The sequence below is a fragment of the Magallana gigas genome, chromosome 2 (assembly GCF_963853765.1).
Source record: "Magallana gigas chromosome 2, xbMagGiga1.1, whole genome shotgun sequence".
NCBI classification, from domain to species: domain Eukaryota; kingdom Metazoa; phylum Mollusca; class Bivalvia; order Ostreida; family Ostreidae; genus Magallana; species Magallana gigas.
Genome location: NC_088854.1, coordinates 27972708 through 27998097, shown reverse-complemented (window position 1 = coordinate 27998097; position 25390 = coordinate 27972708). Strand labels below are relative to the sequence as shown.

Sequence of the window (25390 nt, the reverse complement as noted above, 5' to 3'; positions counted from 1 at the left end):
CAGATTTTTTTTCAACTTTATGCATTCCCTGCAATAAGCGAATCTAATAATAATCTAAAATAAGCTTAAGCAGTGTATGTTTTAAGTTGCACTTTTTTAACATTTTAGAATTAAGCATACAACACCAAAAGGATGAGGTTCAAAAGCTGGATGAAAAAGTAAAGTGTCTTGTATGTAAAACAAATGAACGAGAAATTGTATTTCTTCCCTGTGGACACCTGGCTTATTGCACGTCATGTGACAGTGGTAATGAGTCTACAATATGCTTTGTGTGCAAAGAACATATACAAGCTAGGATACAAGTCAAAATGACGAAGTTCCCAGACTAGCAAATGTTTTATCATGTAAATAATTCAATAATTTACATGAAGAAAGTCTGATGATTTATAAAGGGTCCCGATGATTGTGAGGATGTTTCTGTAATTAAAAAAACACCATTAATAAATGATTGTACAGCATCATATTGTGTTGGATATTTTTCGCAACAAAAAGGCAAGGTGGTCCGTGGATCATGATTTGAACAAATTTGATTATGCTCTACCTGGGAATGATTCAATTCCACACAAATTACAGTATTCATGTCCAAATATTTTTGCAGAGATCTTTATTTTTTCTTCTAGTGTTGAAATTTAATTCCCCATGTGTACCAGCCATACCACTGGGAATTATAAATAAACAAACTTGAATTCACACAGCCTAAGGATGCTTCCACCCAATTTTCAGAATTTCTTGGTTTTTGACAAGCTTTTTCTCAATCCATTTCAATGTCCCGTATACTGTGGAATCAGAAGATTTCGTCGGGGCCAATTTTCGTGGATCGCTTAAATCTTACAAGTTCGTGGGGACGTAATTTCGTGTATTCTGTTAAACTTAAAAAGGAAATATGACTTGATAACACTTATTTATTAATTCGTGGAGGATGCTAATTCGTGGATGAGAGTTACCCACGAATTCCATGAAAATTGAGCCACCACGAAATCTAATGATTCCACAGTATTGGCCCCACCATACTACCTTGGTTCCTAATTCGAAACAAAACACTTGAATGTACATGATGCTTCCAAACAAATTGAAATAGTACTGTCCAACAGGTGCTTTTGAAGAAGATTTTTTCGGTATTTATCTCTATTAAAAAGTCCAACCCCTCATGTTTGCATCATCCTACGTCCAGTAATTATGATTTGAACAAAATTAAATCTACACTACCTAATGATGCTTCCACAAACAGTTCAATCTCTTTAACCTCTGGATGTTTAATAAAAAGATATTTAAACATGTTTCTGTATTTATTCCCATGTAGGTTAACAATCCCAGTGTGGTACACCGTACCTCCAGGAATTATGTTTTCAAAAAATTAAAATTTACCACACAAGTTTCAACGTGTATGGCAAAATAATTTTGGAGAAGAAATTTTTTAGATTTTATCTATTTATTCCTATGTAAAAATTCATTTCCAAATTGTGGCCCCACCCTAACCCCTTTGGTTTAAAATTTAAAAATGATTTAACACTACCTGAAAATGCTTTCAGAAAAGTTTCAGCTTTTCACGGCAAATGGTTGTTAAGAAAGACTTTATCAGATTAAATTCATTTTATTCTCCTATAAATGTCAACCCTCCATCGTGGCCTCATCCTACTCCCTGGGGTCATGACGTTTTTCATCTGGAAGTACACTTAAGATGCTTCTACACGGGTCTTAGATTTCTGGCACAGTAGGGTTTTTTACTTTTATGAAACTTTTTTAAAAGAACAAGAGACCAACATCATGTAAACATAAATATTGACGCTTTCTGTAACACCCCGTCTTATACGAACTTTTGTAAAATATTACAACAAAACAAAGATTATGTATATGCATACAACGTGCATGCATGAAACGTCAACGTAATATTTTGGGTTTTATAAACAAAAAACAAGCATTTTCGTAGCATTGCTGATGCAATTGCAATACATGCTCCATACTGTCACCGTGAATTTTTAACCAATTACTGTTTTATGCGTTTTTAAAAAATCTAAAGACTATTCGATTAAAGATTTCTTTTCAAAAGTCACCCTGAATAGTATTAAAAAACGAGTCGTTCAAAATCGATTTTACCACTAAAGGGTACATTCGGTCAAATAGACACACCGGCTTTTATGCGTTAAAAAATCAAGACTATTCGGTTAAAGATTTCTTTTAAAAAGACACCCTGATTAGTATTGAACAAGAGGCCGATGGGCCACGTTGCTCACCTGAGCAACAATAGACATAAAATCAGCTTTATGCAGTCATATACAAAATATGTGAACAAAGTCTTATAAAAGATCCTATATAAAAAATTGTTCTCCGAATTCTTATGTTTATCATTGAGCCCCTTTGTTACAGGATGGGTTTACATTCATATCACATAGAACATTGCAGATCTCGAGAAGATCTTGACCAACTGTAAATACATGGATTATTAGCCTACATACAACTTTGAATCCCTTGTGTTGCCCAATAATTGTTCAATTTTAAAGAACCAACAATATGGCAAAATGCTTGCATATATTAACTAAAACCATGTATAGTAACATAAAGGTTCTGTGAATAATTCAAATGTTTTTCTTTATAAAATTGGAACCAACTTCCCCCCCCCCCCCCCAATGTGGCCCAACCCTTCACCTGAAGATTATGATTTTGACAAATTTTAATATACACTATCTAAACTGACTAAAGTTACAGCTTATCTAGGCAAATTGAGTTTAAAAAGAAGATTTTTCTACATATATATATTTCTTTGTAAAAATTTGACCATGATTTGAACATCCTTGAATCTTCCCTACCTATGGATGCTTCGGCATAATTTACAGCTTTTTTGCCCGTTTGGTTTCTGAGAAGAAGATTTTTAAAGATATTTCTCTATATATTCCTATGTAAAACTTCGACACCCCCATTGTGGCCCCATCCTACCCCAGGAGATCGTAATTTGAACAAAATTGAATCTACTCTACCTGAGGAGGCTTCCACAAAAGTTTCAGCTTTTCTGGCGAAATAGTTTTTGAGAAGAAGATTTTTGAAAAATACAAATAATTTTCAATGATTTTAAAATATCACTTCTTAAAAGAGGACTTGGTCCTTCATTTTAAGAAAATTCAATTTCCTTTATCTAAGAATGCTCTTTGTCAAGTTGAAATCGGTTTAGTGGTTTAGGAGAAAAAGTTTACGGACAGCAGACAGACGAACGCCGGACAAAAATTGAACAGAAAAGCTCACTTGAGCTTGGTAAGCTAAACACGAGTCGTTCAAAATCAATTATACCACCTTTTGGGTACATTCGATTAAATTGATACACCGGCGTACATGTAGCAATATAACACGATTACAGGAATACGAGAGATTTAAAAAAAGTTTAAACCAATAAATATCAAGTGAAAAGCTGTCAATGGGACAGCAAACCGGGTTTCCTTTATGCATAATCCATGTCAACCCAGAATTGATAAACACTACCTACCGTATCCAATGAAATGGAGTACCCTATATGCAAAATATTGCCAAAAAATAACTAAGTTCAAAAGCTAGTATTTTTTTTTTCATTTAATATGAAATCAAAATCCTAGCAATATGCACATCTCTGATATATGTACAATTGATCTGCAAAAGAACAACTTCCTATCTTGAAAACTGTAGGAGAAGTTATCCGTACAACGAGGGTACCCTATGTGCAATATTTTGCCCAAAAATACTAAGTTCAAAAGCAAAAATTTTTTCATTAAATATGAGAAATCAAAATCCTAGCAATATGCACACCTCTGTTATGTGTAAAATTGATCTGCAAAAGAACAACTTCCTATCTTAAAAAACTGTAGGAGAAGTTATCCGTACAATCAAGGTACCCTATATTGCAATATTTTGCCCCAAAAATTTCAAAAGTTCAAAAGCTGGTATTTTTTTCATTATTTATCAGAAATCAAAATCCTAGCAATATGCATGTATCTTGAAAACTGTAGGAGGAGTTGTCCGTACAATAAGGGTACCCTTTTGGCAGCCGCCCGCCCGCCATTTTCACCATTTTAATAACCGGATATTTTTCCGTTGGAAAACCTGGTTAAAAAGTAACTTAGTCGAACTTGATGATAATTGTTGTTATAGATTGAATGGCACAGTAGGACCTGCAAGAAAAGGTCTTTTCTACCTTCATTTACTAGAATACTAATCTAACCCGATCATAAAAAAGAGTCAGGTTTAAAAATTAATTACGTTAAATACCTAATGAATAAAGCTTAACTTTTTTTTTACTTTATTATAAACCTACACAGAACTGATCCAGGTCTACAAGCCAAAAAGGTCCCTGCGCTCAGAGAGCTCTATGCTCCTTGTTCAGTCGCGTTCGCGAACTTGGTCGTATTGTGACGGGCGGTTCGACGCCACCAGTTCTACATTGTAGAACAATCTTCCCAAAAATCTTGGATTTGAGAGAAATTTCATTCGTTTTTAAAAAACATTGAAAACTTATTATCTTTTTACAAAGGCTTATCTGGACTATTCCTAAGTTTCACGCATTTTAAACTTTATTTAATTGAGTACAGATACAGAGCAGTATTGATTTTTACATAATTATAGTGGTACAGATGTTTGTAGCTTTTACTTTATTGTATTTAGGAATATTCTTTTATGTTCTTAGCTTTATGTCCATAAATTTCATATGTACAGCGCTATAGAGTAATTCAAAATAAATTATATATGGCGCTTTATAAATTTTGTATAATGATTATAAAACACAGGAAGTTTGAAATCGATTCATTTGCCAAACCAGCAGGAAAACAAAGAGGGGATAGAATGACTGACAGACCGCGATAAATACTATAGTCTTCCCTGTTTCACTTTAGGGGACCTAAAATCACAGAAATGCTTAGGAATTTTGAATATTTTTATGTTATGAATATCACATCTTGAGAAGTGGAAAGTTTTTTTTAAATTATTTTTTATGAAGAAATATTTATCTGAAGTTACCGTGTATTCATCTGCATTCGGAGTTTTGTTACCTCATCTATTTCAGTGTATATTTTCTAACGCGAGTGGACAGTTTTTTTCTTATCTCGTTTATTGTGGATTAAAAGTATTTGACGTATACCATATACATACACTTCGTAGAGATCGTGTGCTTTGTACCATTTGGCAGATGTTAGAGTAATAGTATACATGGAGTATATTTCTATATATTTAGCTTTTGCAAGTATCACGACAGTTTTATCAGCGTTTTGTTACAAAAATGTATAGCTTGGTATCACATCAAGAATATCTGATTTAATTGTGTTTAAAAAATTATTAAACAAATTACTTCTGGTTCAGAGTGGTCTTTTAAATGGGACGGTTAACATGTTCTCGCACTAACGTAAGTTAATTGCCTTGTAGATAGGGAGAAAATGAAGATATTTTAAGAACACGAATTTCTATCTGAAACATTTTAAAATCAGTTTTTACCTCCTTTTGCCACTTGCTAAATGTTTTATTTGTGTAGTTTCGCTTCCACGGTGTTCAAGCTTATTAACGTGGTTGAATCAAATTATATCTACCCGAAATATTTTGATGAAATTTCTTGCATGATTTTAAGATTTTATAATCATATAATGTATCACCCCTTTTTTGCAAGGATCGTTTCGGAATTTACCAATTTTTACCACGAGACCCTATGGAAATTTCCTGTTAGAGCACCAAATTTACCCGTTTCCAAAATTTATTTTTGTATTTTCGTCCTAGAAATTTCTGGGTGGTTTTTTTTTAATATGAAAATCGTGAAAAGTAATCAAACGGCAAGATTAGAAAAAATATTGAAATCCTGGTTTGATTCAGGGGTAATATCAAAGTTTATTTTTTGTCAATGTCCAATCCCTTTTAAATCGCGATAGGTATATTGGTAGACTAAATTACATCACCAGCAGGCGCGGATCCAAAAAGATTTTTAATGGAGGTCAATCTGCTCTCATCACAAGATTATTAGAGGGACTATTTTTATTTTTGTATGATTGAATATTAACAAAGTATGAGGTCATATAATGTAAATATATCTGTTTTCTTTTGGAATGACCTTTGGGATCCTGGTTTTCCGTGGAGGCGAAAGTATAATTCTCAAACTTGTGGTCGATGTTGCTCAAATCGAAAAAAAATTCCGGGAAATTGAATAACTGGGAGACAGTGTCAATGAGTCAAGTGAATTTAAGACCTTTAATCATATATTTAAATACCGTATGAATTTCGCAAACTGAGATGGCAAAGTAACCAACTCGTTCATGTTTTATTCACTTCAGTCGACCTTGTCGACTCGTGGTTGTGGTCACGAATGATTCATTCTAAAGAAAAAAAACCGATGGATGATACAATGAGCATTTAAAAGTCTTGGCTTATATAAAAAACACTATAATTATATTCTTTTATTACCGAAATACATGCATATGATGAAGATACGGGAAAATACATGCATTCCAAGGTTTTTTCACTTTTATTTTTTTAATTTTCTTATGAATTTTCTTACTAGTTTCGTTTTTATTATATTGGAATAGTATCAAAGCTTTTTTTTTTTTTAAACAAATGGATTATTTTTATGTAGATTTTTAAAAATGCACAATTTGATAATTGTTCATGGAAAATATATCTAAATGTATTTAGTTTCGAATATCGTTTTATTGTGTTTCCTGTACGCCATCTTTAATTTGATGATGAACATGGCAGAGCCGAATGATCAAAGTAAATTTACTTATTTTGTTATTAAGTGATCTATTGTTAACTGTTTTCGTCCGTCGTCGTGCGTTGTGCGTTGTCGATCGTGGGCTAACATAATGATACTACATTTTTTACTTCTTGAAAACTACAAGGCCAATGATTACCTTTTTTGTGTGAAGTATCTCCCTGGAAAGGGGAATTTAAATAGTTAAATTCATAGCTCTACCAGTCCTTGGGCGCCACAGGCGGGACCAATTTTTTTTTAAGCCAAATTTTCAAAAATTTTCTTCTTTGCTCCCACATACATGTGGGGGAAAACTGAATGAATAGTTATTATAAGCCTAAAGCCCTCTACTAAAATTGAGGAATTCATGGCCCCTCGGTCAGGGATTCAGGGCTCTACGATGGGGCCAATATGACTATATACGTAAATATATATGTAACTAGAGGCCCATGGGCCACATCGCTCAGCTGAGGAACAAAAGGTATGATAAAATCAGCTTACTGGAGTCATAATACAAACAATCTGGACAATGTAAAATAATACATGTAGATCCTGTATAAATAAAATCCATTTTTCCCCTGGATATTCTTATGTTTATAATCATTAAACCCTTTTCTAACAGGATGATTTTATTGTCATATCACATGTTGAGTATTACAGTTCTCAAAAAGATCCTTAACAATTGTTTATATATGGGATATAAAGCTACATCAAACTCTGAACCTTCTTGAGAGGCAGAAGATTTGTCCTCAAGCCAAAGTCTTAACAATTATAAAGATTCATCTGGCTGATTAGTTTCTGAGAAGAAGATTTTTAAAGATTAAATCTATATATTCCTATGTAAAACTTCGACCCCCCCCCAATTGTGGCCCCACCCTACCCTCTGGGGTAATGTTTTTCACAACTTTGAATCTACACTACCTGAGAATGCTTTCAAACAAGTGTCAGCTTTCCTGACTGATTAGTTTCTAAGAAGAAGATTTTTAAAGATTCACTATATATTCCTATGTAAAACTTTAACACCCCAAAATTGTGGCCCCACTCTACCCCCGGGGGTCATGAATTTCACAACTTTGAATCTACACTACCTGAGGATGCTTCCACACAAGTTTCAGCTTTCCTGGCTGATTAGTTTCTGAGAAGAAGAGTTATTGATTTACTCTATATATTCCTATGTAAAACTTCGACCCCCCCCCCCCATTGTGGCCCCACCCTACCCCCGGGAGTCATGATTTTCATAACATTGAATCTACACTACCTGAGGATGCTTCCACACAAGTTTCAGCTTTCCTGGCTGATTAGTTTCTGAGAAGAAGATTTTTAAAGATTTACTCTTTCTATTCCTATGTAAAACTTCGACCCCCCATTGTGGCCCCACTCTACCCCCGGGGGTCATGATTTTCACAGCTTTGAATCTACACTACCTATGGATGTTTCCACACAAGTTTCAGCTTTCCTGGCTGATTAGTTTTTGAGAAGAAGATTTTTAAAGATTTACTCTATAAATTCCTTTGAAAAACTTCGACCCCCCATTGTGGCCCCACCCTACATCCAGGGGTCATGATTTTCACAACTTTGAATCTACACTACCTGAAAATGCTTCAACACAAGTTTCAGCTTTCCTGGCTGATTAGTTTCTAAAAAGAAGATTTTAAATGATTTACTCTATATATATACTTATATAAAAACTTTGACCCCTCTCCAAATTGTGGCCCCACCTTTCCCCCAGGGGTCATGGTTTTCACAACTTTGAATCTACACTACCTGAGGATGCTTCCACACAAGTTTCAGCTTTCCTGGCTGAGATAAAGAGTTTTAAAGATATACTCTAAATATTCAAATGCAAAACTTTGACCCTCATTGTGACCCCACCCTACATCCAGGGGTCATGATTTCACAACTTTGAATCTACACTACCTGAAAATGCTTCCACACAAGTTTCAGCTTTCCTGGCTGATTGGTTTCTGAGAGGAAGATTTTTAAGGTTTAATCTATATATTCCTATGTAAAACTTTGACCCCCCCCCCCATTGTGTCACCACCCTACCCCCGGGGGACATGATTTTCACAACTTTGAATTTACACTACCTGAGGATGCTTCCACACAAGTTTTAGCTTTCCTGGCTGATAAGTTGTTGAGAAGAAGATTTTTAAAGATTTACTCTATATATTCCTATGTAAAACTATGACCCCCCCCCCCATTCTGACCGCACCCTATATCTAGGGGTCATGATTTTCACAACTTTGATTCTACACAACCTGAGGATGCTGCCATACCTTTGTAAAAACTTCGCCCCCTCCCCCAATTGTGGCCCCACCCTAACCTTGGGGGTCAGGATTTTCACAACTTTGAATTTACACTACCTGAGGATGCTTCCACACAAGTTTTAGCTTTCCTGGCTGATAAGTTGTTGAAAAGAAGATTTTTAAAGATTTACTCTAAATATTCCTATGCAAAACTTTGACCCTCATTGTGGTCCCACCCTACATCCAGGGGTCATGATTTTCACAACTTTGAATCTACTCTACCTTAGGATGCTTCCACACAGGTTTCAGCATTCCCGGCTGACATAAAGAGTATTAAAAATATACTTTATATATTCCTATGTAAAACTTTGACCCCCATTGTGGCCCCACCCTACATCCAGGGGTCATGAATTTCACAACTTTGAATCTTCACAACCTGCGAATGCTTCCATACAAGTTTCAGTTTTCCTGGCTGATTAGTTTCGGAGAAGAAGATTTCTAAAGATTTACTCTATATATATATATACCTATGGTAAACTTCGCCCCCCCCCCCTCCCCATTGTGGCCCCACCCTACCCTTGGGGGTCAGGATTTTCACAACTTTGAATTTACACTACCTGAGGATGCTTCCATACAAGTTTCAGCTTTCATGGCTGATTAGTTTCTGAGAAGAAGATTTTTAAAGATTTACTCTATATATTTCTATGTAAAACTTCGACCACCCATTGTGCCCCACCCTACATCCAGGGGTCATGATATTCACAACTTTGAATCTACACTACCTGAGGATTCTTCCACACAAGTTTCAGCTTTCCTGGCTGATTAGTTTCTGAGAAGAAGATTTTTAAAGATTTACTCTATATATTCCTATGTAAAACTATGACCCCCCATTGTGGCCCAACCCTACCACCGAGGATCATGATTTTCAAAACATTGAATTTACACTACCTGAGGATACTTCCACACAAGTTTCAGCTTTCCAGTCTTATCAGTTGTTGAGAAGAAGATTTTTAAAGATTTACTCTATATATTCCTTTGTAAAACTTCGACACCCCATTGTTGCCCCACCCTACATCCAGGGGTCATGATTTTCACAACTTTGAATCTACAGGATGCTTCCACACAAGTTTCAGCTTTCCTGGCTGATTAGTTTCTGAGAAGATTTTTAAAGATTTACTCTATATATAAATACCTTTGTAAAAACATCGCCCCCTCCCCCAATTGTGGCCCCGCCCTACCCCCAGGGGTAATGATTTTCACAACATTGAATCTACACTACCTGACGATGCTTCCACACAAGTCCAAGCTTTCCTGGCTGATTAGTTGTTGAGAAGAAGATTTTTAAAGATTTACTCTATATATTCTTTTGTAAAACTTCGACTCCCCATTGTGGTCCCACCCTACATCCAGGGGTCATGATTTTCACAACTTTGAATCTACACTACCTGAGGATTCTTCCACACAAGTTTCAGCTTTCCTGGCTGATTAGTTTCTGAGAAGAAGATTTTTAAAGATTTACTCTATATATTCCTATGTAAAACTATGACCCCCCATTGTGGCCCAACCCTACCACCGAGGATCATGATTTTCAAAACATTGAATTTACACTACCTGAGGATACTTCCACACAAGTTTCAGCTTTCCAGTCTGATCAGTTGTTGAGAAGAAGATTTTTAAAGATTTACTCTATATATTCCTTTGTAAAACTTCGACACCCCATTGTGGCCCCACCCTACATCCAGGGGTCATGATTTTCACAACTTTGAATCTACAGGATGCTTCCACACAAGTTTCAGCTTTCCTGGCTGATTAGTTTCTGAGAAGATTTTTAAAGATTTACTCTATATATAAATACCTTTGTAAAAACATCGCCCCCTCCCCCAATTGTGGCCCCGCCCTACCCCCAGGGGTAATGATTTTCACAACATTGAATCTACACTACCTGACGATGCTTCCACACAAGTCCAAGCTTTCCTGGCTGATTAGTTGTTGAGAAGAAGATTTTTAAAGATTTACTCTATATATTCTTTTGTAAAACTTCGACCCCCCATTGTGGTCCCACCCTACATCCAGGGGTCATGATTTTCACAACCTTGAATCTACACTACCTGAGGATGCTTCCATACAAGCTTCAGCTTTCCTGGCTGATTAGTTTATGAGAAGATTTTTGAAGATTTACTCTATATATATATATATATATATATATATATATATATATATATATATATATATATATATATATATTTATGTAAAACTTCGCCCCCCCCCCCCATTGTGGCCCCACCCTACCCTCGGGGGTCATGATTTTCACAGCTTTGAATTTACACTACCTGAGGAGGCTTCCACACAAGTTTCAGCTTTCAAGGCTGATTAGTTGTTGAGAAGAAGATTTTTAAAGATTTACTCAATATATTCATATGTAAAACTTCAAACCCCAATCGTGGCCCCACCCTACATCCAGGGGTAATGATTTTCACAACTTTGAATCTACACTTCCTGAGAATGCTTCCACACAAGTTTCAGCTTTCCTGGCTGATTAGTTGTTGAGAAGAAGATTTTTAAAGATTTACTCTATATATATACCTTTCTAAAAATTTCGCCCCCTCCCCCAATTGTGGCCCAACCCTACCCCCAGGGGACATGATTTTCACAGTTTTGAATTTACACTACCTGAGGATGCTTCCACACAAGTTTCAGCTTTCCTGGCTGATTAGTTGTTGAGAAGAAGATTTTTAAAGATCTACTCAATATATTCCTATGTAAAACTATGACCCCCCCCCCCCCCATTATGGCCCCACCCTACATCCAGGGGTCATGATTTTCACAACTTTGAATCTTCACTAACTGAGAATGCTTCCATACAAGTTTCAGTTTTCCTGGCTGATTAGTTTCTGAGAAGAAGATTTTTAAAGATTTACTCTATATATATATATATATATATATATATATATATATATATATGTACCTATGTAAAACTTCGCCCCCCCCCCCCCCCCCATTGTGTCCCCACCCTACCCTCAGGGGTCAGGATTTTCACAACTTTGAATTTACACTACCTGAGTATGCTTCCACACAAGTTAGCTTTCTTTGCTGATTAGTTTCTGAGAAGATTTTTAAATATTTACTCTATATATTTCTATGTAAAACTTCGACCCCACCCCCATTGTGGCCCCACCCTACATCCAGGGGTCATGATTTTCACAACTTTGAATCTACACTATCTGCGGATGCTTCCACACAAGTTTCAGCTTTCCTGGCTGATTAGATTCTGAGAAAAAGATTTTTAAAGATTTACTCTATATATTCCTATGTCAAACTTTGACCCCCCAGTGTGGCCCCACCCTACCCCAGGGGTCATGAATTTCACAACTTTGAATCTACACTACCTGAGATTGCTTCCACACAAGTTTCAGCTTTCCTGGCTGATTAGTTTCTGAGAAGATTTTTAAAGATTTACTCTATATATTTATATGTAAAACTTCAACCCCCATTGTGGCCCCACCCTACATCCAGGGGTCATGAATTTCACAACTTTGAATCTACACTACCTGAGGTTTCCACACAAGTTTCAGCTTTACTGGCTTTCTGGTTCTTGAGAATCGGATTTTTGAAAATATATCGAAATTTTTTATTAATTTCTTATTATCTCCCCTTGAAAACGGGTGTGGCCCTTATTTTTCACAACTTTGAATCCCCTTTGCCTTAGGATGATTTGTGCCAAGTTTGGTTGAAATTGGCCCAGTAGTTCTTGAGAAGATGTTGAAAATGTTAAAAGTTTACGGACAGACGGAGGACAGACAAAATGTGATCAGAAAAGCTCACTTGAGCGTTCAGCTCAGGTGAGCTAAAAATGAATTAGATTTTAAAAATCTTCTTACTTACTACTATAAATATTTGTTAAAAACTATTTAAATGGTAATGATGTCCATGAAGTCTTCTCCCTAAATTGTGAAATTCATGGCCCCTGGGACAGGTGTTTAGGCCCTAGGGGCAGGCCAATATAGCCATGTAGTGAAAATGTATTAAATTTTAGAAACTTCTTCTTTACACCCACACATATGGGAAAAAACTTAATCCATTATTTTGATGTCCCCGGACTCCTCTAAGTAAATTGTTGAATTTATGGCCCCTGGGTCAGGCGTTCAGGCCGTGGGGTTGGGGGAGGGGGGACAACATGACCAAACAGTGTCACTGCATATTAATTAAAAAATCTTCTTCTCTGCTCTAACACATCTGTAAAGAAAAACTGACTTCATAAATATAAGTATGTTGACCAATAAGTCCTCTATTAAAATTGTCAATTTCGTGTCCCCTGGAGTATTGGTTTTTACTCTAGGGCAAAATTGGATGCATAGTGTAAATGCATATAATGTTTAAACAAGAGGCCCATGGGCCACATCGCTCACCTGAGGAACAATAGGTATGATAAAGTCAGCTTAATGGAGTCATAATACAAACAATCTGGACAATGTACAATAATACATGTAGATCCTGTATAAATAAAATCCATTTTTCCCCCTTGGAACTCGGATAGCCCTGATTGCTGCCAATATTTACAAGAGCAGACTTTAATCACCGCTCCTGCACATATATAGGCTAGGGACTCAAAGTTACGCAGGCAGATATGACCACACACCTAGGCAACTCACAGGTACCAACGTTAACGCAAGCAGAGATAACGCAAGCAGGGATGACCACACACTTGCGCTAGAAAGGCCTGAACACCAAAAGGGATGACCATACACTAGTGCTCCGCCGCAACCACCACCAAGACAAGCAGGTATGACCGCACACTTGTATTAATGCGATGCAGGCCAGGAAGGACCGCACACTCTGTATCGTAGGTTAGAAAAACACGAAGATAAGATAGAGCAGGGATGTCCACACCCTCAATCTCTCCGTATCTGTTCAAGTTTAACCCCAAACAGTCGCTCATCGCGCAATGCAATATACACTGTCCCTATATATGCGCCGGCCTAAAATAATTCATAGTATCTAAAAATTGGAAATCAAAAATAAACAAACTAATCCGGCCTAACCCAAAACTACTTATGCAGAACAACTTATATATATTGAATATTTATTATTGTATAAAAATAATCATCACAATAATTGGTTAACAGTGGATGCATTAATTAAAATAATCAAGAATCAATAAATCAAGGGCAATAACTCAAAACAGTAATACAAAAAGATTCTAATGAAAAAATAGCTGCCTGCTTCAATTTTATAGTCATATCACATGTTGAGTATTGCAGTTCTCAAAAAGATCCTTTACAATTGTTTATATATGGGATATTTAGCTACATCAAACTCTGAACCTTCTTGTGAGGCCGAAGAATTGTCCTGGAGCCAAAGTCTTAACAATTATAAAGAATCATCTTACTGATTAGTTTCTAAGAAGAAGATTTTTAAAGATTTACTCTACATAATCCTATGTAAAACTTTAACACCCCCCCCCCCCCTATGTGGCCTCACCCTACCCCCAAGGGTCATGAATTTCACAACTTTGAATCTACACTACCTGAGGATGCTTCCACACAAGTTTCAGCTTTCCTGGCTGATTAGTTTCTGAGAAGAAGAGTTATTGATTTACTCTATATATTCCTATGTAAAACTTCGACCCCCCCCCCCATTATGGCCCCACCCTACCCCCGGGAGTCATGATTTTCATAACATTGAATCTACACTACCTGAGGATGCTTCCACACAAGTTTCAGCTTTCCTGGCTGATTAGTTTCTGAGAAGAAGATTTTTAAAGATTTACTCTTTCTATTCCTATGTAAAACTTCGACCCCCCATTGTGGCCCCACTCTACCCCCGGGGGTCATGATTTTCACAGCTTTGAATCTACACTACCTATGGATGTTTCCACACAAGTTTCAGCTTTCCTGGCTGATTAGTTTTTGAGAAGAAGATTTTTAAAGATTTACTCTATAAATTCCTTTGAAAAACTTCGACCCCCCATTGTGGCCCCACCCTACATCCAGGGGTCATGATTTTCACAACTTTGAATCTACACTACCTGAAAATGCTTCAACACAAGTTTCAGCTTTCCTGGCTGATTAGTTTCTAAAAAGAAGATTTTAAATGATTTACTCTATATATATACTTATATAAAAACTTTGACCCCTCTCCAAATTGTGGCCCCACCTTTCCCCCAGGGGTCATGGTTTTCACAACTTTGAATCTACACTACCTGAGGATGCTTCCACACAAGTTTCAGCTTTCCTGGCTGAGATAAAGAGTTTTAAAGATATACTCTAAATATTCAAATGCAAAACTTTGACCCTCATTGTGACCCCACCCTACATCCAGGGGTCATGATTTTCACAACTTTGAATCTACACTACCTGAAAATGCTTCCACACAAGTTTCAGCTTTCCTGGCTGATTGGTTTCTGAGAGGAAGATTTTTAAGGTTTAATCTATATATTCCTATGTAAAACTTTGACCCCCCCCCCCCATTGTGTCACCACCCTACCCCCGGGGGACATGATTTTCACAACTTTGAATTTACACTACCTGAGGATGCTTCCACACAAGTTTTAGCTTTCCTGGCTGATAAGTTGTTGAGAAGAAGATTTTTAAAGATTTACTCTATATATTCCTATGTAAAACTATGACCCCCCCCCCCCATTCTGACCGCACCCTATATCTAGGGGTCATGATTTTCACAACTTTGATTCTACACAACCTGAGGATGCTGCCATACCTTTGTAAAAACTTCGCCCCCTCCCCCAATTGTGGCCCCACCCTAACCTCGGGGGTCAGGATTTTCACAACTTTGAATTTACACTACCTGAGGATGCTTCCACACAAGTTTTAGCTTTCCTGGCTGATAAGTTGTTGAAAAGAAGATTTTTAAAGATTTACTCTAAATATTCCTATGCAAAACTTTGACCCTCATTGTGGTCCCACCCTACATCCAGGGGTCATGATTTTCACAACTTTGAATCTACTCTACCTTAGGATGCTTCCACACAGGTTTCAGCATTCCCGGCTGACATAAAGAGTATTAAAAATATACTTTATATATTCCTATGTAAAACTTTGACCCCCATTGTGGCCCCACCCTACATCCAGGGGTCATGAATTTCACAACTTTGAATCTTCACAACCTGCGAATGCTTCCATACAAGTTTCAGTTTTCCTGGCTGATTAGTTTCGGAGAAGAAGATTTCTAAAGATTTACTCTATATATATATATACCTATGGTAAACTTCGCCCCCCCCCTCCCCATTGTGGCCCCACCCTACCCTTGGGGGTCAGGATTTTCACAACTTTGAATTTACACTACCTGAGGATGCTTCCATACAAGTTTCAGCTTTCATGGCTGATTAGTTTCTGAGAAGAAGATTTTTAAAGATTTACTCTATATATTTCTATGTAAAACTTCGACCACCCATTGTGCCCCACCCTACATCCAGGGGTCATGATATTCACAACTTTGAATCTACACTACCTGAGGATTCTTCCACACAAGTTTCAGCTTTCCTGGCTGATTAGTTTCTGAGAAGAAGATTTTTAAAGATTTACTCTATATATTCCTATGTAAAACTATGACCCCCCATTGTGGCCCAACCCTACCACCGAGGATCATGATTTTCAAAACATTGAATTTACACTACCTGAGGATACTTCCACACAAGTTTCAGCTTTCCAGTCTTATCAGTTGTTGAGAAGAAGATTTTTAAAGATTTACTCTATATATTCCTTTGTAAAACTTCGACACCCCATTGTTGCCCCACCCTACATCCAGGGGTCATGATTTTCACAACTTTGAATCTACAGGATGCTTCCACACAAGTTTCAGCTTTCCTGGCTGATTAGTTTCTGAGAAGATTTTTAAAGATTTACTCTATATATAAATACCTTTGTAAAAACATCGCCCCCTCCCCCAATTGTGGCCCCGCCCTACCCCCAGGGGTAATGATTTTCACAACATTGAATCTACACTACCTGACGATGCTTCCACACAAGTCCAAGCTTTCCTGGCTGATTAGTTGTTGAGAAGAAGATTTTTAAAGATTTACTCTATATATTCTTTTGTAAAACTTCGACTCCCCATTGTGGTCCCACCCTACATCCAGGGGTCATGATTTTCACAACTTTGAATCTACACTACCTGAGGATTCTTCCACACAAGTTTCAGCTTTCCTGGCTGATTAGTTTCTGAGAAGAAGATTTTTAAAGATTTACTCTATATATTCCTATGTAAAACTATGACCCCCCATTGTGGCCCAACCCTACCACCGAGGATCATGATTTTCAAAACATTGAATTTACACTACCTGAGGATACTTCCACACAAGTTTCAGCTTTCCAGTCTGATCAGTTGTTGAGAAGAAGATTTTTAAAGATTTACTCTATATATTCCTTTGTAAAACTTCGACACCCCATTGTGGCCCCACCCTACATCCAGGGGTCATGATTTTCACAACTTTGAATCTACAGGATGCTTCCACACAAGTTTCAGCTTTCCTGGCTGATTAGTTTCTGAGAAGATTTTTAAAGATTTACTCTATATATAAATACCTTTGTAAAAACATCGCCCCCTCCCCCAATTGTGGCCCCGCCCTACCCCCAGGGGTAATGATTTTCACAACATTGAATCTACACTACCTGACGATGCTTCCACACAAGTCCAAGCTTTCCTGGCTGATTAGTTGTTGAGAAGAAGATTTTTAAAGATTTACTCTATATATTCTTTTGTAAAACTTCGACCCCCCATTGTGGTCCCACCCTACATCCAGGGGTCATGATTTTCACAACCTTGAATCTACACTACCTGAGGATGCTTCCATACAAGCTTCAGCTTTCCTGGCTGATTAGTTTATGAGAAGATTTTTGAAGATTTACTCTATATATATATATATATATATATATATATATATATATATATATATATATATATATATATATATATATATATATATATGTAAAACTTCGCCCCCCCCCCCATTGTGGCCCCACCCTACCCTCGGGGGTCATGATTTTCACAGCTTTGAATTTACACTACCTGAGGAGGCTTCCACACAAGTTTCAGCTTTCAAGGCTGATTAGTTGTTGAGAAGAAGATTTTTAAAGATTTACTCAATATATTCATATGTAAAACTTCAAACCCCAATCGTGGCCCCACCCTACATCCAGGGGTAATGATTTTCACAACTTTGAATCTACACTTCCTGAGAATGCTTCCACACAAGTTTCAGCTTTCCTGGCTGATTAGTTGTTGAGAAGAAGATTTTTAAAGATTTACTCTATATATATACCTTTCTAAAAATTTCGCCCCCTCCCCCAATTGTGGCCCAACCCTACCCCCAGGGGACATGATTTTCACAGTTTTGAATTTACACTACCTGAGGATGCTTCCACACAAGTTTCAGCTTTCCTGGCTGATTAGTTGTTGAGAAGAAGATTTTTAAAGATCTACTCTATATATTCCTATGTAAAACTATGACCCCCCCCCCCCCATTATGGCCCCACCCTACATCCAGGGGTCATGATTTTCACAACTTTGAATCTTCACTAACTGAGAATGCTTCCATACAAGTTTCAGTTTTCCTGGCTGATTAGTTTCTGAGAAGAAGATTTTTAAAGATTTACTCTATATATATATATATATATATATATATATATATATATATATATATATATATATGTACCTATGTAAAACTTCGCCCCCCCCCCCCCATTGTGTCCCCACCCTACCCTCAGGGGTCAGGATTTTCACAACTTTGAATTTACACTACCTGAGTATGCTTCCACACAAGTTAGCTTTCTTTGCTGATTAGTTTCTGAGAAGATTTTTAAATATTTACTCTATATATTTCTATGTAAAACTTCGACCCCACCCCCATTGTGGCCCCACCCTACATCCAGGGGTCATGATTTTCACAACTTTGAATCTACACTATCTGCGGATGCTTCCACACAAGTTTCAGCTTTCCTGGCTGATTAGATTCTGAGAAAAAGATTTTTAAAGATTTACTCTATATATTCCTATGTCAAACTTTGACCCCCCAGTGTGGCCCCACCCTACCCCAGGGGTCATGAATTTCACAACTTTGAATCTACACTACCTGAGATTGCTTCCACACAAGTTTCAGCTTTCCTGGCTGATTAGTTTCTGAGAAGATTTTTAAAGATTTACTCTATATATTTATATGTAAAACTTCAACCCCCATTGTGGCCCCACCCTACATCCAGGGGTCATGAATTTCACAACTTTGAATCTACACTACCTGAGGTTTCCACACAAGTTTCAGCTTTACTGGCTTTCTGGTTCTTGAGAATCGGATTTTTGAAAATATATCGAAATTTTTTATTAATTTCTTATTATCTCCCCTTGAAAACGGGTGTGGCCCTTATTTTTCACAACTTTGAATCCCCTTTGCCTTAGGATGATTTGTGCCAAGTTTGGTTGAAATTGGCCCAGTAGTTCTTGAGAAGATGTTGAAAATGTTAAAAGTTTACGGACAGACGGAGGACAGACAAAATGTGATCAGAAAAGCTCACTTGAGCGTTCAGCTCAGGTGAGCTAAAAATGAATTAGATTTTAAAAATCTTCTTACTTACTACTATAAATATTTGTTAAAAACTATTTAAATGGTAATGATGTCCATGAAGTCTTCTCCCTAAATTGTGAAATTCATGGCCCCTGGGACAGGTGTTTAGGCCCTAGGGGCAGGCCAATATAGCCATGTAGTGAAAATGTATTAAATTTTAGAAACTTCTTCTTTACACCCACACATATGGGAAAAAACTTAATCCATTATTTTGATGTCCCCGGACTCCTCTAAGTAAATTGTTGAATTTATGGCCCCTGGGTCAGGCGTTCAGGCCGTGGGGTTGGGGGAGGGGGGACAACATGACCAAACAGTGTCACTGCATATTAATTAAAAAATCTTCTTCTCTGCTCTAACACATCTGTAAAGAAAAACTGACTTCATAAATATAAGTATGTTGACCAATAAGTCCTCTATTAAAATTGTCAATTTCGTGTCCCCTGGAGTATTGGTTTTTACTCTAGGGCAAAATTGGATGCATAGTGTAAATGCATATAATGTTTAAACAAGAGGCCCATGGGCCACATCGCTCACCTGAGGAACAATAGGTATGATAAAGTCAGCTTAATGGAGTCATAATACAAACAATCTGGACAATGTACAATAATACATGTAGATCCTGTATAAATAAAATCCATTTTTCCCCCTTGGAACTCGGATAGCCCTGATTGCTGCCAATATTTACAAGAGCAGACTTTAATCACCGCTCCTGCACATATATAGGCTAGGGACTCAAAGTTACGCAGGCAGATATGACCACACACCTAGGCAACTCACAGGTACCAACGTTAACGCAAGCAGAGATAACGCAAGCAGGGATGACCACACACTTGCGCTAGAAAGGCCTGAACACCAAAAGGGATGACCATACACTAGTGCTCCGCCGCAACCACCACCAAGACAAGCAGGTATGACCGCACACTTGTATTAATGCGATGCAGGCCAGGAAGGACCGCACACTCTGTATCGTAGGTTAGAAAAACACGAAGATAAGATAGAGCAGGGATGTCCACACCCTCAATCTCTCCGTATCTGTTCAAGTTTAACCCCAAACAGTCGCTCATCGCGCAATGCAATATACACTGTCCCTATATATGCGCCGGCCTAAAATAATTCATAGTATCTAAAAATTGGAAATCAAAAATAAACAAACTAATCCGGCCTAACCCAAAACTACTTATGCAGAACAACTTATATATATTGAATATTTATTATTGTATAAAAATAATCATCACAATAATTGGTTAACAGTGGATGCATTAATTAAAATAATCAAGAATCAATAAATCAAGGGCAATAACTCAAAACAGTAATACAAAAAGATTCTAATGAAAAAATAGCTGCCTGCTTCAATTTTATAGTCATATCACATGTTGAGTATTGCAGTTCTCAAAAAGATCCTTTACAATTGTTTATATATGGGATATTTAGCTACATCAAACTCTGAACCTTCTTGTGAGGCCGAAGAATTGTCCTGGAGCCAAAGTCTTAACAATTATAAAGAATCATCTTACTGATTAGTTTCTAAGAAGAAGATTTTTAAAGATTTACTCTACATAATCCTATGTAAAACTTTAACACCCCCCCCCCCTATGTGGCCTCACCCTACCCCCAAGGGTCATGATTTTCACAACTTTGAATCTACACTACCTGAGGTTACTTCCCACAAGTTTCAGCTTTCCTGGCTGATTAGTTTCTGAGAAGAAGATTTTTAAATATTTACTCTATATATTCCTATGTAAAACTTCGACCCCCCCCCCCCATAGTGCCCCACCCTACCCCCAGGGATCATGATTTTCACAACTTTGAATCTACACTACCTGAGGATGCTTCCACACAAGTTTCAGCTTTCCTGGCTTTCTGGTTCTTGAGAAGAAGATTTTTAAAGATTTACTCTATGTATTCCTATGTAAAATTTTAACACCCCCCGCCCAATGTGGCCTCTCCCTACCCCCAGGGATCATGATTTTCACAACTATGAATCTACACTACCTGAGGATGCTTCCACACAAGTTTCAGCTTTCCTGGCTGATTAGTTTCAGAGAAGAAGATTTTTAAAGATTTACTCTATATATTCCTATGTAAAACTTCGATCCCCCATTGTGGCCCCACCCTACCCCCGGGGGTCATGATTTTCACAACTTTGAATCTACACTACCTGAGGATGCTTCCACACAAGTTTCAGCTTTCCTGGCTGTTTAGTTTCTGAGAAGAAGATTCTTAAAGATTTACTCTATATATTCCTATGTAAAACTTCGACCCCCCATTGTGGCCCCACTCTTCCCCCGGGGGTCATGAATTTCATAACTTTGAATCTACACTACCTGACGATGCTTCCACACAAGTTTCAGCTTTTCTGGCTGTTTAGTTTCTGAGAAGAAGATTCTTAAAGATTTACTCTATATATTCCTTTGTAAAACTTCGACCCCCCATTGTGGCCCCACCATACCCCCGGGGGTCATGAATTTCATAACTTTGAATCTACACTACCTGAGGATGCTTCCACACAAGTTTCAGCTTTCCTGGCTGTTTAGTTTCTGAGAAGAAGATTTTTAAAGATTTTCTATATATATTCCTATGTAAAACTTCGACCCCCCCCCCCATTGTGGCCCCACCCTACCCCCGGGGGTCATGAATTTCACAACTTTGAATCTACACTACCTGAGGATGCTTCCACACAAGTTTCAGCTTTCCTGGCTTTCTGGTTCTTGAGAAGAAGATTTTTGAAAATTTCTCGAAATTTTTCATTAATTCTAATTATCTCCCCTTGAAAACGGGTGTGGCCCTTAATTTTCACAACTTTGAATTCCCTTTGCCTAAGGATGATTTGTGCCAAGTTTGGTTGAAATTGGCCCAGTAGTTCTTGAGAAGATGTTGAAAATGTGAAAAGTTTACGGACAGACGGACGGACGGACGGACGGACGGACGACAGACAAAATGTGATCAGAATAGCTCACTTGAGCTTTCAGCTCAGGTGAGCTAAAAATGATCTACTCCCACACACATATAAGGAAACCTGAATTTATAATTATTTAGACAGGGTAGCACTATACATTAATTATAAATCTCACTATATTTTGGCCCGTGCGTGCACGGGTTGGTATTGGTATGATATCGGACATTTACGAAATAGATACATCGACACGTATTTTGTTGACATTTGCATAACCAAGCTTTAAGCTACAAAAATGCTATTAATTTCACTACAATCTACTGAGTTGGAATAATGTAACTGTGTCTGGGGAAAGGCCTTCACCTCAGTAAAAATGCCTCCCATATACCCAGAAAATTGCAGAATCGCTCCAAAACGAGAAATAACAGTCAAATTGTTCATAAAAAAATATTGTGAAGCTGTATATAGCTCTCTTCGATAAGTTTAATTCTCAGAATTCAACATTTGTTGACATTACACAAGACTAAACATCTTTCAAAGATATGTATTTTAATGAATTTATTTAAAGTAAATGATTTAAATTTTGTTGAATTGTACTGACAAACTACATGTATGATTACTTTAGGTGACTTAAAATTTATATGTTTTGAATACGTGTTTTCTAGTTTGTCTTTTATTAGACATTCAGGGTATGTACAAAGAGGATTGTTTTAGAGTGTCATTCATCTGGAGTAGGACTGTATGTTTCGATTAATAGTATTCTTTTGATATAAATTATTAAATGTAAAGCTGGCGTAAGTTGCAATTGTTTAACTAGATAAAAAATCAAATTTTATTACATTTCTTTCACTGATCTGAAAGCCTTATATGCTGGTTTTTTCTTCTTCTTTTTTTGGTTTTTTTTTTTTGATTGTTTAAAACTTAATAACGAAATATTCAACCACATTGCGCTCTGTTCATTTGACTTAATGTAACTGGGTTTCTTCCATTACAGCCAACACTTTTTCGGATGTATCCGACAATACTCGGAAAAATACACTAAATGTATCAGTATTTAATTCTATCAGGTGCTTCTAATTATAATTCTACTGGTTGCATTCATTAAAATCCAATTAACTTTTAACATAGTAGGTAAGATATTTTCCCAATTGATTTTAAGGTTTTTTAAAAAGTAGTTGTAATGGTAGCCTACGCAACACAGCAGTTTATATTTAGTTGTCGGAAAAGCCCGAGCCGTCCCGATTGTCTTCGAAATTTTTTCAATAGAATATGAAAACAATCTTTTTTCTTATTTTAAATTTCATTTAGATATCTAAAATTATTTACTTTCAACATTTTGATGGTCAGTGTTGTAAATAAAAAAAATTGTATTTAAATGTTTTTAACGCCATTTTGAAAAAAAGGCAGCATGGAAAAGAGACGTCTTTCTCGTTTCAATTTATTACATTACTATACTCATATTCTTGTTATTTTAAGTGTTTTATTGTAAATAATTTGTAATTAAATATTTTATTTGTAGATTCTCAGAAAGCACTTCGTCAAGAAAACAAGGAACTTCGAAGAATCCTTTATTGTAGACGATGTAGAAGGCATCTTAGATCCTGTCTTTTTCTTCCATGTCGCCATCTCTTATATTGCTGGGATTGTGGTGAACTTTTCAGATATTGTGAGGTGTGCCGTGAATTTATCATGCAACGATTACATGTGATTATATAATACCAGGATATTCTCTGCTAGACTGACCACATTTCCGGTGAAAATCATTGACTGTTGCATTCAACCCTTGATTGTGACAGTTATATTTCGCAAAATACTTTTTAATTCAAAATTTCATAATTTGAAGTCCAGCAACTAGTTTGTTTGCCGAAGATATATGATAAGAATGAATAAAAACATTTGCTTATTTGACAAAAAGGATGAACTTATCAAAATCAGTGAATATTTTAAAGGCTCTGCAGTAGGTTAACAATGTTTGCATACTTTGATTACTATTTCTATTTTGTTACACATTATTTTAATACACACGAAATACCTTAATGTGTACATTTTTAAAAAAAGAGTTTTCAATTTTTGCTGTTTACTGGATAATAGGTCATTATATTTATTAGAAACATCAAGTTCAATTAAATTGCTTAATTCTTCTTTTCATTTTCGTTACTTTTCTTATTACAAGAAGAAGACAATTGCAAGGAGTCTTTCTATGAATCATAATCCGTGGTATTATTCATATTACTGGTATATGGTAAATTTACTGAATCAACAATCATTTTATGCAATTGTCAACACATGTTTACACTTTTTATTGACCAAAGCTTTTCTGAGGTTTATTGCACAGTATTTCATTACATGTATGTTTAAAACTGTTAAGCAACATATAATATAACATGTATTAATGAGTCCGACCCATTCATTCCTTTGCAAGTCGTCGGTTTTCTTTGCTATGTTTATTTACCTTATACTTATATCTAAAAAGACAACAAATTCCGTTAAAGCCAAACAATTTTTTTTTAAAAGAAAAAACATATCCTTCTTTAACTTACTACCCAACCTATTCAATCTTCCATTGTGCTTTTACGATCAACTGTTATCCATTACGATAAAATAGAGAGATTTGAATATTAGATTGGTTTATTTGAATTTCACATCATTATAGTATTTTCCACTTATTAGTCATTTATACAATTTCAAGTTTTCTGTAAAAAAAAAAATATCTTACAAGATATATTTACTAGTTGTGCATAAATAAATCACGATACTAGATGTTTCTACCAAGAGGTCCATCTAGATTTTACAAGATTTGAAATGAAAGGAGCAAAAGATTATAATTAAAGGGACATAAGTTCCATTTTCAAATTCTTTTTTTAATGCCTACAATGATTTATGTAGGTATTTCTAAGGCATCGCTACAACAGGAATGTCTACGACTGATTTTCTTGAATTCATGGATCTACCATCCCCAGGGCGCCATAGGTGGAGCCAAATATGCAAATTTCAAAAGC

General features: G+C 36.5%; 1 long non-coding RNA gene across 1 annotated transcript; it reads left to right on the top strand.

Moving 5' to 3' along the window:
- Positions 1–5176: 5176 nt before the first annotated feature.
- Positions 5177–24539, top strand: LOC117681535 (uncharacterized). Its single transcript, XR_010710959.1, has 2 exons — positions 5177–5353; positions 23911–24539. It is a non-coding gene; the product is annotated as an uncharacterized lncRNA (long non-coding RNA).
- The last annotated feature ends 851 nt before the right edge of the window (positions 24540–25390 follow it).